Here is a 14,795-nt window from a genome sequence, read left to right as displayed (position 1 = left end):
CTGTCTGGGGAACCCCCAGCCTCCCACTCCTCTTGGAAGCTTTTATACATTTCCCTCTCCCACACCTTCCCCTCCCTTTCATCTATGTCTTTCCCCCTTCCTCCAATTCTTCTCTCCCCAGTTCTGTTTATAAGAGTACCGTGAAGCACAACTCCTTTGCTGAACCCAACTCTCTTTTTAGATGTTTTAAGGGATGCCCTCCCTCCCACTCACCTCCTCATAAGGTAAAATTCAGTAAGGAAGGAGGTGAATGTGCAGTTTGCTTGGGTGAGCTTTGAGGTAGCCTTACTGCTTCTCATTATGCCCTTCAATTTGCTGCCCCCAGCATTCTCCCAGCCTTATACCCACTTCACGGTTGATCCCTGAGGCTTGTGAAGCATTTGAGGTGATGAGAATGAAGACCAACTTCCCTAGATGGGTATTTGCTACTAAGCCCTTGGGGCCAGAGGTGCCATGTTTGGACCCAAGTGGCACTAGTCAGGGCTTATTGGCATGGAAGCCTGTGGCTATCAGGACTGAGGTGGCTAAGGGACAGTCACCTGCACTCCTTCTCTTTCTCTCTGGCTTTTCTTTCCTTTAACTCCATATCCCACTCCTGAGGTTTCCCAACTATTTCACTGAAACCCATTAAACCATAGCAAGTGGCCTGAATCCAGGGCCATCTCCTATATCATGGTCCTGGAGACAGACAGGCCACTCACAAGCTCTGAGACACTGCACAAGGGCCTTAACCTCTCCCAGCCTCTGTTTCCTTCTCTGAGGGCTGTCATCCATCTCACAAGGTGGGGTAAGGACTCAGCGCAGGGCCTGGCTCAGAGAAAGCACTCAGCACATCGGGACTATGATTTTGCCTTTTGTTATCTTCCAGGTTTTATGCCTCATATGCAAATGGCAAAGATGGCCTTGCATTTGTCCCTTCACTTTTTTTTTTTTTTTGCCTCTTTGGCAGGAATCCCATTTCTCAGGTCTCCCTCAGCTTGGTGTGAGCAAGGTGCTGCCGAAGCTACTAGGAGCCCCTGGGAGCTCAGGGACACAAGGGTGCCCATTGCCCCCTGCTGGCAGTTAGCCCATGTGACAGCCTCACTGTTCGCCCCACATTTGTCCGCCTGTGTGCCTGACAGTGAACAAGGCAGGGGGCTGACAGTCGCAGGTGGGGGCAGGGAAAATGAAAGGCGAGAGGCCAGTGGAGTGGCTCTGGAATCAGGCCTGGGGGTCTGGGAAGCTCCTCATGGAGGGCACATGCTGAATCCTGACGGACCTGGAGGAGTGAGCCCGAGGAAGTTGAATGGGCAGGGGAGAGGCAAAGCTGGTGGTGGCAGCAAAATGGGCAAAGGCCCCGAGGTGGGTAGGCTGGCTCCCGGCTGTGCTGCAAGAGGGTTGGTGCAGTAGCGTAGGGAGGAAGGTAGGGCGGGGGACATAAGCAGGGGTCCTCAAATGATGCAGTGGCCTGGGTTCCCATGGCTAAGAATTTAGACCTTGTCCTGAAGGTCGTGGGGCGCTTTTGAAAAGCTCAACACAGGATAATGAGAACAGCGACCACATGCCAGGCTTTGTCCTGAGTGCTTTGCTTACATCCTCTCATGACACACAGCCATGCCATCACATTGAAGATGCTGAGCACAGAGCGTTAGGTAACTTGCCCAAGATCACACAGATGTACCCTCCAGAAAGGCCTTTTGGCTGCACCCTGGAAAATGACTTGGAAGGGAACAGAGAAGAGGGAGGGAGCCTAGTTGAGAGTAATGCAGGGGAGCTTTGATGCAGAAAACTCGTTTCCAGAGCGCCATCTGGTGGCCAAAGGTAGAGAAAACCGCACAGAGGCAGGGACCAGGGACAGCCACGGGGACAGCCACGAAGACAGGAAGTGGGTGCCTGGGGTTCATGATTCCTGGGGTTCATGAATATCCACAGCTCCAGCCCCGTGCTGCACAGAAGAACACAACAGGAGAAGCTACTCACGGGTGACAATAGTATCTCTTAATGGAAAACCTAACGCGGACCAAGGCCACAGAAGGAATTACGGAATTCATGATAATTTTACTTGTGTTAACATTTATATTCTTCGGAGGACGTTGTTTTATGTATATATATCTTACATGCAGTTATATATCTGGTGTGTGTGTGTGTGCGTGTGTGTGTGTGTGTGTGTGTGTGTGTGTGTGTGTGTGTTGACGGGGAATGTGAATGCCAAAAAATGATGCATAGGTCACAAGAAAGTTTGAATGTAGATTTCATAGGTAACCACCTATGAAGATAACCACCAGGAAGATCTTACTGAAGTTTGTTTGTTTTTTTCACACTGGGGGCATGAAGCTAAGATAACCCTTTGAAATTTCAAAGCTGGCAAACAAGGCCCCAGACTTTTTTAAGGTGATCACCTCTGGGAACGAGGTCCCTGTTTAGTAAGTTTCTCTCCTCCTTCTGGCTACAGGGGTCAGCTGATCTTTAGCAGTCAAATGCCAAGGGGTGAATGGAGCTGTCACTAGAGTTCGTCTGGAAAGGCGACGTTTTCCTGAGTTTTGAAAATAGGTTTGAAGGAGTGGAGGTACTCTGAAATAGGTTTGAAACAATTGAGGACAGCCTCTCTCAAGTCCAAAATATTTTTTTAAAAAGGGCAGGATTAGAGTTTGTGCTTGAATGCCTCACTAACCACCACCTTTGGGGTTGTTCACACTTGAGTTCTTAACCACAGGGAGGGCTGAGGGGTGAAGTGGGAAGGGTGGGGAGTCAGAGAATTTTCTTAAAACACCCGGAGTCCTAAGGAACCTTGAGGGGTCAGACGAGTTGGGTATGACTCTGGCCCTTGGAGGACTCCCAGGTCAGCTGAATGAAGGCTGAGATCACACTTCGCCCCATCGAATGTCCTGCTGGGCTGGCTGCCCACTTCCAGGGCTCAGGTCTTCCAGGCTGGCTCCTCCTGAATCTCCCTGTGGCTGCCACAGCATCACCACCAAGGCAGCTTTGGGGAAGCCAAGAAGTATCCTCCAGCTCATCCCAGATAGAAAGGTGGTTGGACCATCCAAGCTCAGCATCTTTTTTCAGGAAGATCTTATTGAAGTTAGATTCCTAGTCAGACCAGGAATCTTGACTGGGAGACTCAGGTAGATGTTTTGGGTTATCTGCTCCTAGCAGGGCAATTTGTGGACTTTGTTGAGACAGATGACAGTATTTTCTCCCACACAATGGCACCTCTTTCTGGGGTCAGTGCAGAAAAAAGAATGCACTTTGCAGGGAGAAATTTGTCAAGAAATAGGACCTTTCAAGAAATGAAAAAGATTTATGTCTTGGTTAAGAGCAGCAGTTCTCAAAGGGGTCCAGATATCAAAGTCACTTGGAAAGCTTTACAAAATACCAGGGACAGGGCAAGAAAATTCGTACTTTTCCCTTTCCCAGAATACTGCCAAAGAATAGTCTGTAATTGCCAGCTCAGTTCCGCACCCTTCATTTGGGACAGGGTTGGGGAAGTTGATTGGACCTTTTTGCTGGAAAGAGAGGCTAAGTTGATTTATGTGATAAAAATAAATAGACGGGAGGAGGGGGATTTCTGCAATCTGAGAAAATTATGGAGAGCAGTACAGCAGACAACAGCAGAGGCTGTGAAGGAGGTAAAATGAAGATGAGAAGGACTTTTGAATTCATTATTGCAAATTATAGACCTCCTTCGTGATTTTCAACAAAAATACAAGAAAAGATTTATATGCTCTTTTCCAAATTTATTTTGTGTGTTAGTAACCATAACATGGACCCAAAACTTGACCACTTGAGTTCTGGGTTGATAAAAGTTACACACACATGTCTTTCTCCCCACCCCTCGAGAGGAAGGGCACTACTTCTGGTACATAGATTTCAATTTTGATATATTCCGACTGATTCCAACATGCATCCTTATCTCCACCCCAACTTCATCAAGAACCACTCATTAGAACTTCTCAGAAGCACCATCCCCCCTTGCAAAGGCCAAACTCTATAGCGATCAGGCCTTTCTTAACCCAGCATCCTCATGGTCCCCACCTCTCCCCGACATGTGTGTCACTATTCAATAGAGCTCCATGCTCACCTGGTTCTCTCTCCATAGTTCTGCAGACTCCTCTATCTGCCTCTCTGGCTCCTTCTTTTGTTTTCCTTCCTTCTAACTCCCAGATGCAGGCATGTCCCCTAGAAGCTATCATCTGTTCTCTTCTCTGCGTAGGGTTATTGGTCCAGAAAGGGGTTGCCAGATTTAGTAAATAAAAATACAGAGTGCCCGCTTAAATTAGAATTTCAGATAAACAATGAATAATTTTTAGTATAAAGATTTTAATCTGACAACTCTGCCCAGAAATAATGTATGCTTTCAACACAAGTTCTTTATTTATTTATTTATTTTTAAGAATTTTGGTTTACACAGTGAATTTGAAAATCTATTAGTAAACAGAAAAAAAATCAAACATATTGACTGGGAGCATCATCTGTGCATGAATATTCAGAAGCAAACTCTGTTGATTGGCCTTGTTATGTATTCAGCATTTCTGGGTGACTCCAAGATCGAACTGTTTTACACAGAAAGAACCACCCTGGAGGAAGCCTAGATTACAATCATTTATTAAATCATTTGGTCATCCAGTCACTCATTTATTTGGAGGAATTCAGCATTTTCCTCTCTATTTACAAGGTCTGATCTGGTATCGTTTGGTCTGGTTTGGTCTGGTCTGGTCTGGTTTGGTCTAGTCTGATCTGGTCTCGTCTGGTCTGGTTTGGTCTAGTCTGATCTGGTCTCGTTTTGTCTGGTTTGGTCTGGTCTGATCTGGTCTCGTCTGGTCTGGTTTTGTCTGGTCTGGTCTTGTCTGGTCTAGTCTGATCTGGTCTGGTTTCTGGTCTGGTTTGGTCTGGTCTGGTCTCGTCTGGTCTAGTCTGATCTGGTCTTGTCTGGTCTCGTTTGGTCCAGTCTGATCTGGTCTCGTTTGGTCTCGTTTGGTCCAGTCTGATCTGGTCTCGTTTGGTCTGGTTTGGTCTAGTCTGATCTGGTCTCGACCAGACCGGACCAAACCGGATGAAACCAGACCAAACCGGATGAAACCAGACCAAACCAGATCAGACCAGACCAAACCGGACCAAACCGGACCAGACCAGACGAGACCAGATCAGACCAAACCGGACCAGACCAGACCAGACTAAACCGGACCAGACCAGACCAGACCAAACCGGACCAGAGTAGACCAAACCAGATCAGACTAGACTAGACCATATCAGACTAGACTAGACCATATCAGACTAGACTGGACCAGACCAGACGAGACCAGATCAGACTAGATCAGACTAGACCAAACTGGACCAGACCAGACCAAACCGGACCAGACCAGACCAAACCAGACCAGACCAGACCAAACCAGATCAGAATAGACCGGACCAGACCAGACGAGACCAGATCAGACTAGATCAGACCAGACCAGACCAAACCGGACCAGACCAGACCAAACCAGATCAGAATAGACCGGACCAGACCAGACGAGACCAGATCAGACTAGATCAGACTAGACCAAACCGGACCAGACCAGACCAAACCAGATCAGACTAGAGTAGACCATATCACACTAGACCGGAGACCAGATCAGACTAGACCAAACCGGACCAGACCAGACGAAACCGGACCAGACCGGACCACACCGGATCAAACCAGATAAAACCGTACCAGACCGGATCGGACCAGACCGGATCAAACCACACCAGACCGGACCAGACCGGATCACACAAATTGAACTGGATGGAACCGGATGAAACCGGATCAAACCGGATGAGACCGGATCAAACCGGATCAAACCGGATGAGACCGGATCAAACCGGATCAGACTGGATGAAACCGGATCAAACCGGATGGAACCGGATCAAACCGGCTCAAACTGGTTCTAACCGGATCAAACCGGCTCCAGCCGGTTCAAACCGGATCAGACCGGATGAAACGGGTCCAGATCGGATCAAACCGGATGGAACCGGATCAAACCAGCTCAAACTGGTTCAAACCGGATCAAACCGGCTCAAACCAGATCAAACCGGATGGAACCGGATCGAACCGGTTCAGACCGGATCACACCGGATAGGACCGGATCAAACCGGTTCAGACCGGATCAAACCGGCTCCAACAAGTTCAAACCAGAACAGACCGGATGAAACCGGTTCAGACCGGATCAAACCGGCTCCAGCCGGATCAAACCGGTTCAAACCGGATCAGACCAGATGAAACCGGTTCAGACCGGATCAAACCGGCTCAAACCCGCTCTAACCGGTTCAAACCGGATCAGACCAGAAGAAAACGGTTCTGACCGGATCAAACCGGATGGAACCGGATCAAACCAGCTGGTTTGATCCGGATCGAACTGGTTCAAACCGGATCGAACCGGCTCAAGCCAGTTCAAACCGGTTCAGACCGGATCAAACCGGATGGGGCCGGATCAAACCGGTTCAAACCGGATCAAACCGCCTCAAACCGGATCAGACCGGATGAAACTGGTTCAAACAGGATCAAACTGGCTTCAGCCAGATCAAACCGGTTCAAACCGGATGAAACTGGTTCAGACCGGATGAAACCGGATCAAACCGGTTCAAACCAGATGAAACTGGTTCAGACCGGATGGAACCGGTTCAAACCAGCTCAAACTGTTTCAAACCGGGTCAAACCGGCTCAAACCGGTTGAAACCAGATCAAACTGGTTCAGACCGGATCAAACCGGATGGAACCGGATCAAACCAGCTCAAACCGGTTCAAACCGGCTCGAACCGGTTCAAACCGGATCAAACCTGATGAGAGCGGATGAAACCGGTTCAGACCGCATCAAACCGGATGGAACTGGATCAAACCAGCTCGAACCGGTTCAAACCGGATCAAACCTGATGAGAGCGGATGAAACCGGTTCAGACCAGATCAAACCGGATGGAACTGGATCAAACCAGCTCGAACTGGTTCAAACCGGATGAAACCGGCTCCAACAGGTTCAAACCGGAGCAGACCAGGTGAAACCGGTTCAGACCGGATCAAACCGGATGGAACCGGATCAAACCAGTTCAAACTAGTTCAAACCGGATCAAACCGGCTCGAACTGGTTCTAACCGGATCAAACGGGCTCCAACCGGTTGAAACCGGATCAAACTGGCTCAAGCCGGTTCAAACCGTATCAGATCGGTTCAGACCGGATCAAACCGTCTCCAACCGGTTCAAACCGGATCAAACCATCTCCAACCGGTTTAGACCGGATCAAACCGGATGAAACCGGATCAAACTGGCTCAAACTGGTTCAAACCCGATCAAACCGTTTCAAACCGGATCAAACCAGATGAAACCGGATCACACCAGATCAAGCCGGGTGGAACCGGATCAAACCATCTCAAACAGGTTCAAACCGGATAAAACCGGCTCAAACCGGTTCAAACCGGATCAGACCACATGAAACCGGTTCAGACCGGAAGAAACCGGATGGAACCGGATCAAACCAGCTCAAACTGTGTCAAACCGGTTCAAACCGGATCAAACCGGCTCAAACCGGTTCAAACCGGATTAAACTGGTTCAGACCGGATCAAACCGGATGGAACCGGATAAAACCAGCTCAAGCTGGTTCAAACCGGATGAAACCGGCACAAATCGGTTCAAACCGGATCAGACCGGATGAAACTGGTTCAAACCGGGTCAAACCGGCTCCAGCCGGATCAAACCGGTTCAAACCGGATCAGACCGGATGAAACTGCTTCAGACCGGATCAAACCGGATGGAACCGGATCAAATCGGCTCAAACTCGTTCAGACCGGATCAAACCGGATCAAACCGGTTCAAACCGGTTCAGTCCGGATGAAACTGGTTCAAACCGGATGAAACTGGTTCAAACCGGATCAAACCGGCTCCAACCAGATCAAACCAGTTCAAACCGGATCAGTCCGGATGAAACTGGTTCAGACCGGATCAAACCAGATGGAACCAGATCAAAACCAGCTGAAAATGTTTCAAACCGGATCAAACCGGTTGAAACCGGATCAGACCGGCTCGAACCGGTTCAAACCGGATCGAACCGGATGAGACCAGATGAAACCGGTTCAGACCGGATCAAACAGGATGGGACCGGATCAAACCAGCTCAAACTGGTTCAAACCGGATCAATCCGGCTCAAACCGGTTCAAACCGGATCAAATCGGCTGCAACCGGTTCAAACCGGATCAGACCGGATGAAACCGGTTCAGACTGGATCCTACCGAATGGGACCGGATCAAACCGACTCAAACTGGTTCAAACTGGATCGAACAGGCTCAAACCGGTTCAAACCGGATCAAACCGGTTCAGACCGGATCATACCGGAGGGGACCGGATCAAACCGGATCAAACCGGTTCAAACCGGTTCAAACCGGATCAGACCGGATGAAACTGGTTCGAACCGGATCAAACCGGCTCCAACCGGTTCAAACCGGATCAGACCGGATGAAACAGGTCAAACCGGATCAAACCGGCTCAATGCGGTTCAAACCGGTTCAAACCGTATCATACTGGTTCAGACCGGATCAAACCGGATGGAACCGGATCGAACCAGCTCAAACTGGTTCAAACCGGATCAAACCAGTTAAGACCGGATCAAACCGGATGTGGCCGGATCAAACCGGGTCAAACTGGTTCAAACCGGTTCAAACCGGATCAGACCGGATGAAACCGGTTCGAACCGGATCAAACCGGATCAGACCGGATGAAACCGGTTCAGACCGGATCAAACCGGATGGGACCGGATCAAACCAGATCAAACCGGTTCAAACAGGATGGAACCGGATTGAAACAGTTCAGACAGGATCAAACCGGATGGACCCGGATCAAACCGGCTTAAACTGGTTCTAACCGGATCAAACCGGCTCCAACCTGTTCAAACCGGATCAGACCGGATGAAACCGGTTCACACCGGATGAAACCGGATGGGACCGGATCAAACCGGCTCAAACTGGTTCAAACCGGATCAAACCGGTTCAGACCGGATCAAACCGGATGGGACCGGATCAAACCGGTTCAAACTGAATCAAACCGGATCAAACCATCTCAAACTGTTTCAAACCGGATCAATCCGGCTCAAACCGGTTCAAACCAGTTCAGACCGGATAAAACCGGTTCAAACCGGATGGAACCGGATCAAACCAGTTCAAACTGTTTCAAACCGGATGGAACCGGATCAAGCCGGCTCAAAGTGGTTCAAACCGGTTCAAACTGGATGGAACCAGATCAAACCGGATCAGACCGGATGAAACTGGATCAAACCAGATGAAACCGGATCAGACCGGATGGAACCAGATCCGACCGGATCAAACCAGATGAAACTGGATGGAACCGGATGAAACCGGATCAGACCGGATCAGACCGGATGAGACCGGATCAGACCGTGTAAAACCGGATTAGACCGGATGAAACCGGATGAAACCGGATCAGACCGGATCAGACCGGATGAAACCGGATCGGACCGGATCAGACCGGATGAAACCGGATCAGACCGGATCGGACCGGATGAAACCGGATCAAACCGGATGAAACCGGATCAGTCCGGATTTGACTGGATGAAACCGGATCAAACCGGATGAAACCCGATCAGACCGGATAAGACCGGATGAAACCGGATGGAACCGGATCAAACCGGATGGAACCGGATGGAACCTGATCCCACCGGATAAAACCGGATCAGACCGGATCAGACCGGATGAAACCAGATGGAACCGTATTAAACCGGATCAAACCAGATGGAACCGGATGGAACCTGATCAGACCGGATCAGATCAGATGAAACCGGATGGAACCGGATAAGACCGGAAGACCGGATGAAACCGGATCAGACCGGATCAGACTGGATGAAACCAGATCAAACCGGATGGAACCGGATGGAACCGGAAGAAACCGGATCAAACCGGATGAAACCGGATCAGACCGGATAAGACCAGATGAAACCGGATGGAACCGGATAAGACCGGATGAAACCGGATGGAACCGGATGGAAGCTGATCAGACCGGATCAAGCCGGATCAGACCGGATGAAACCGGATCAAACCGGATCAGACCGGATAAGACCGGATGAAACCGGATGGAACCGGATAAGACCGGATGAAACCGGATGGAACCGGATGGAAGCTGATCAGACCGGATCAAGCCGGATCAGACCGGATGAAACCGGATCAAACCGGATCAGACCGGATGAAACCGGATCAAACTGGATGGAACCGGATCAGACCGGATCAATCCGGATGGAACCGGATGAAGCCGGATGGAACCGGATCAGACCGGATGAAACCAGATCAGACCGGATGAAACCGGATTAGACCGGGTCAAACTGGACCAGACCGGATCAGACCGGATCAAACCAGATCAGACCAGACTGAACCGGACCAGACCGGACCAGACCAAAACCGGACCAGACCAAACCAGACCAGACCAGACCAGACCAGACCAGAGCAAAACAGACCAGATTAGATCAGAACAGACTGGACTAAACCAGATCAGACCAGAGCAGACTAGACCAGACCAGATCATGCCAGACTAGACTAGACCAGACCAGACCAGGCTAGATCAGACCAGACCATACTAAATCATATTAGACCAGACTAGAGTCCCTTCTACTTAGCTCTTAGGGCCTGTGATAAGGTGCAGGACCCAGGGCAAAATCAGACCCTACAAACAGCCTACTCAAGAGGTCAGTTCTCCATAACATGATTGTTACACATTGCATGCCTGTATCAAAACATCTCAGGAACTCCATAAATACGTACACCTACATTGTACCCACAAACATGAAAACTAAAAAATTCTTTTAAAAATTAAAATAAATTAAATAAAACAAGAGATTGGTAGAACACCAACAAATAAGAGGTCAGAACCCCTAGTCCAAAGCCACAAATGGATTCCTCCCATAATGTGTTTCATTTGGCCCACATAATGTTGTCATCATCATCATCACCATTATTGAACTATTGCTAATATTTACAAATTAGATTTTACCCCCAAATCTAATTTTCTAACTTCTCTAGAAATAGGAAGCCCTGGAAAAACTGAGCCCACATTTCCCCATGACAAGCATCGGCCTCAGCTGGGCAGCTGCTGCCCCTCGGTAGGCCACACTCTCCATTTCAGCCTAGCCCCCGCTGTTCCCTGCTGTCCAGAACCAGCTTGCTTCACTGGTCCCCACCAGCCCCTGTGGGCATGTGACGGGGGGCTTCCTGCTGAAGTCAAAAGATGGATGAGAGACCCAGTAGTTCTGCAACTTCCCACTCATCATTTCAACTGCCTCTGGAAACACTCACATGTGGACCAATCCAGGTGGAACATGAGGCACCTGTGAAAATGCGAGTTGCAGGAGAAGGTGTGAACCCAGAATCCAGCCTCAAAGGCATTGGGAAAAAGCCCAGGAGCCAGGGATGGCCCAGGGTCTCCACTCCACTTGCCTCTGCTTGGGCGCACCTCTTGTGGACACATTCACCTGCCTCAAAGGCACAAAGCCAGGTCATCTCCCTGCAGGGAACCCCTTCCTCTCCTGTCACTGTCCAGAGTCATCCTTTCTCCACCTCTGGCTGAGCAGGCCTGGGAGGTAGGAGTGCATGGGGTGGCATGGGGCTTTCTCCACCCAGTGCACTCTGTGCAGAAGGCCCACAGACAACTGTCACTTCATCAAAAGCCTCACACCTCTCCTTCCATGGACCCAGCCCCATTTTCTCCCACAAACAGCCTTTGCTAACCTGAGACCCTAGGCAGGCAGTGGCACAGGACCCTCCCCTCCTGGAAGGTGGAGGCTGCTGTTATTAGTGTGCCAGGGACTCTTCTGCTGGAAAGGGTGCCAGGTCCTGTTGGCTCGAGCCCAAGCCTCCTGACCCCAGACCCCTCCCAAATGAAGTCCCCTCACCCACCAGCTGACAGTCTGTGGGTCAACAGAAGGTTTGAGAATTATCCCCTGACAGCACTTCAGCTTCATAGCCACCATTACAGAGCAATGGGGAGAGCCTCCCTGTGCACGGATTTCATAACCAGTCATTGGGTTAGAGCAAATCAGTGGTTTAAATATTTGGCCCTGCTGGCACTGGGAAGTGTCTGTGTCCATGGAAAGCTCCATGGTAAACCCACAAAGGCTGTGGGGACCACGCAGAGAATGCTTTGCCGCTGAGGGCTGCTAACTGGGGAGCGGAAAAGCCTGACCTGCCTGAGGAGGGCCCTAGCATTTTCTGACCTGCACCTGAACCCACAAATGACCACCCAGCATGGGTGAGAGGCCACCTGGCACAGTACCCTCACGTGTGGCCAGTGTCTGAGGGTTCAGGGCAAAGCGGGCACAGGACTGTGGGTGGGATGGCTGGGCAGCAGCCACCTACATAAGAAAAAAAGCGAAAGAAAGTTCATCATTTCCATCAGGCAGTGGTCAGGCCAGTTGAGTTTAGTGAATAAAAGAAGATTTTTACCTTAAGCATCAATGTTTGTGTTTCTTTCAACACTTTCCTATATTGTGGTTTAAATTACATTGCTTTTTCAAAAGCTGTAATGATTGAATTAGTCAGTGTCATTTTGTTTGCATGTGACAGAATCCCCACTTGAACTTGCTCAGGAAAGAGGATGGCTGTTAGACTGAGGACATTATGCTGAGTGCAATGAGGCAGCCTCCAAAGGACAAACAATGCCCAGCTCCACCGTACGAAGCACTAGCGTAGCCAAACTCACAGGGACACACAGTGGAAGAGTGGGTGCCAGGGGCTGGGAAGAGGGCATGGGGAGTTTAATGGGGACAGAATTTCAGGTCTGCAAGATGAAAAGTGTTATGGAGCTAAACGGTATGATGTTTGCACAACAGTGTGAGTGCACTGAGTGCCACTGAACTGCGCACTTAAAAATTAAGATGGTGAATTTTATGTTATATGTATTTTGTGATACATTTTTTTTTGAGACGAAGTCTTGCTCTATTTGAAAAATTGTCTTTTTGTTATTGAGTTGCAGGAGTTATTTATATATTTTGGATAAGTAGACTTTTGTCAGATATATACGATTTGCAAATATTTTATTCTATTATGTGGGTTGTCTTTTCATTTTCTTGATAGTGTCCTTTTGTTACAGGAAAGAGGTCCCAATCCAGACCCCAAGAGAGGGTTCTTGGATCTCACACAAGAAAGAATTCAGGGCGAGTCCGTAAAGTGAAAGCAAGTTTATGAAGAAAGTAAAGGAATGAAAGAATGGCTACCCCATAGACAGAGCAGTGCCAAGGGCTGCTGGTTGCCCATTTTTATGGTTATTTCTTCATGATATGCTAAACAAGTGGTGGATTATTCATGCCTCCCCTTTTTAGACGATATAGGGTAACTTACTGACGTTGCCATGGCATTCGTAAACTGTCATGGCACTGGTGGGAGTGTAGCAGTGAGGACAACCAGAGTTCACTCTCGTGGCCATCTTGGTTTTGGTGGGTTTTAGCCCACTTCTTTACGGCAAGCTGTTTTATCAGTAAGATCTTTATAACCTGTATCTTGTGCTAATCTCCTATCTCATCCTGTGACTTGGAATGCCTAACTGTCTAAGAATGTAGCCCAGTAGGTTGCTCAGCCTTATTTTACCCAGCCCCTACTCCAGATGAAGTTGCTCTGGTTCGAATGCCTCTGACATTTTGAAGTACAAAAGTTTTTAGCTTTGGTGAATGCAATTTATGTGTTTTTTTTCCTTTGTTGCTTGTGCCTTTAGTTTCATGTCTAAGAAACTATTACCTAATTCAAGTTCACAAATATTTACTCCTACATTTTCTTCTAAGGGTTTTTTGGTTTTTTTTTTTTTTTTTTTTTTTTTTTGAGAGGGAGTCTCGCTCTGTCGCCCAGGCTGGAGTGCAGTGGTGCAATCTCGGTTCACTGCAAGCTCCGCCTCCCGGGTTCATGCCGTTCTCCTGCCTCAGCCTCCCGAGTAGCTGGGACTACAGGCACCCACCACCACGCCCTGCTAATCTTTTGTATTTTTGGTAGAGACGGGGCTTCACCATGTTGGTCAGGCTGGTCTCTATCACCTGACCTCATGATCCGCCCTCCTCGGCCTCCCAAAGTGCTGAGATTACAGGCGTGAGCCACTGTGCCTGGCCTTCTAAAGATTTTATAGTTTTAGGCCGGGCGCGGTGGCTCAAGCCTGTAATCCCAGCACTTTGGGAGGCCGAGGCGGGTGGATCACCAGGTCAGGAGATCGAGACTATCCTGGCTAACATGGTGAAACCCCGTCTCTACTAAAAATACAAAAAACTAGCCGGGTGTGGTGGCAGGCGCCTGTAGTCTCAGCTACTTGGGAGGCTGAGGCGGGAGAATGGCGTGAACCCGGGAGGCGGAGCTTGCAGTGAGCCGAGATCACGCCACTGCACTCCAGCCTGGGAGACACAGCGAGACTCCGTCTCAAAAAAAAAAAAAAAAAAAAAAAAAGATTTTATAGTTTTAGTTCTTACATTTAGGTCGTTGATCCCTATTTAGTTAATTTTTGCATATGGTGTGAGGTAGGAAGCATATAATTTTAATTTCTGCTTAGCCTGATGATAATCATGTGACCCTTTGTAAGTTTTTGCACCTAAGTCTCAATTTCCTTATTTGTAAAGTGAGAATAACAAATGGTAGCTAAATCATAAGGTTACAGTGAAGATAGAAAATTTACGTAGAGCATTTATCACAGTGCTTGAAGCATCCTAACTGCTCAATAAATGCGGTCGGTGTTGCAGTTATAACATGAGCGATGAATGCGTGCTTCTGCAGTGGAGCTCCAGAGAGACGGGCAGCATTTCTGAGAAGGTAAACGGGAGGAAGCAGGCTAGCTTAGTCCACTTAG

This window comes from Macaca nemestrina, chromosome 6, assembly GCF_043159975.1.
Source record: "Macaca nemestrina isolate mMacNem1 chromosome 6, mMacNem.hap1, whole genome shotgun sequence".
Taxonomy (NCBI): domain Eukaryota; kingdom Metazoa; phylum Chordata; class Mammalia; order Primates; family Cercopithecidae; genus Macaca; species Macaca nemestrina.
This window is presented reverse-complemented; position numbering follows the sequence as displayed.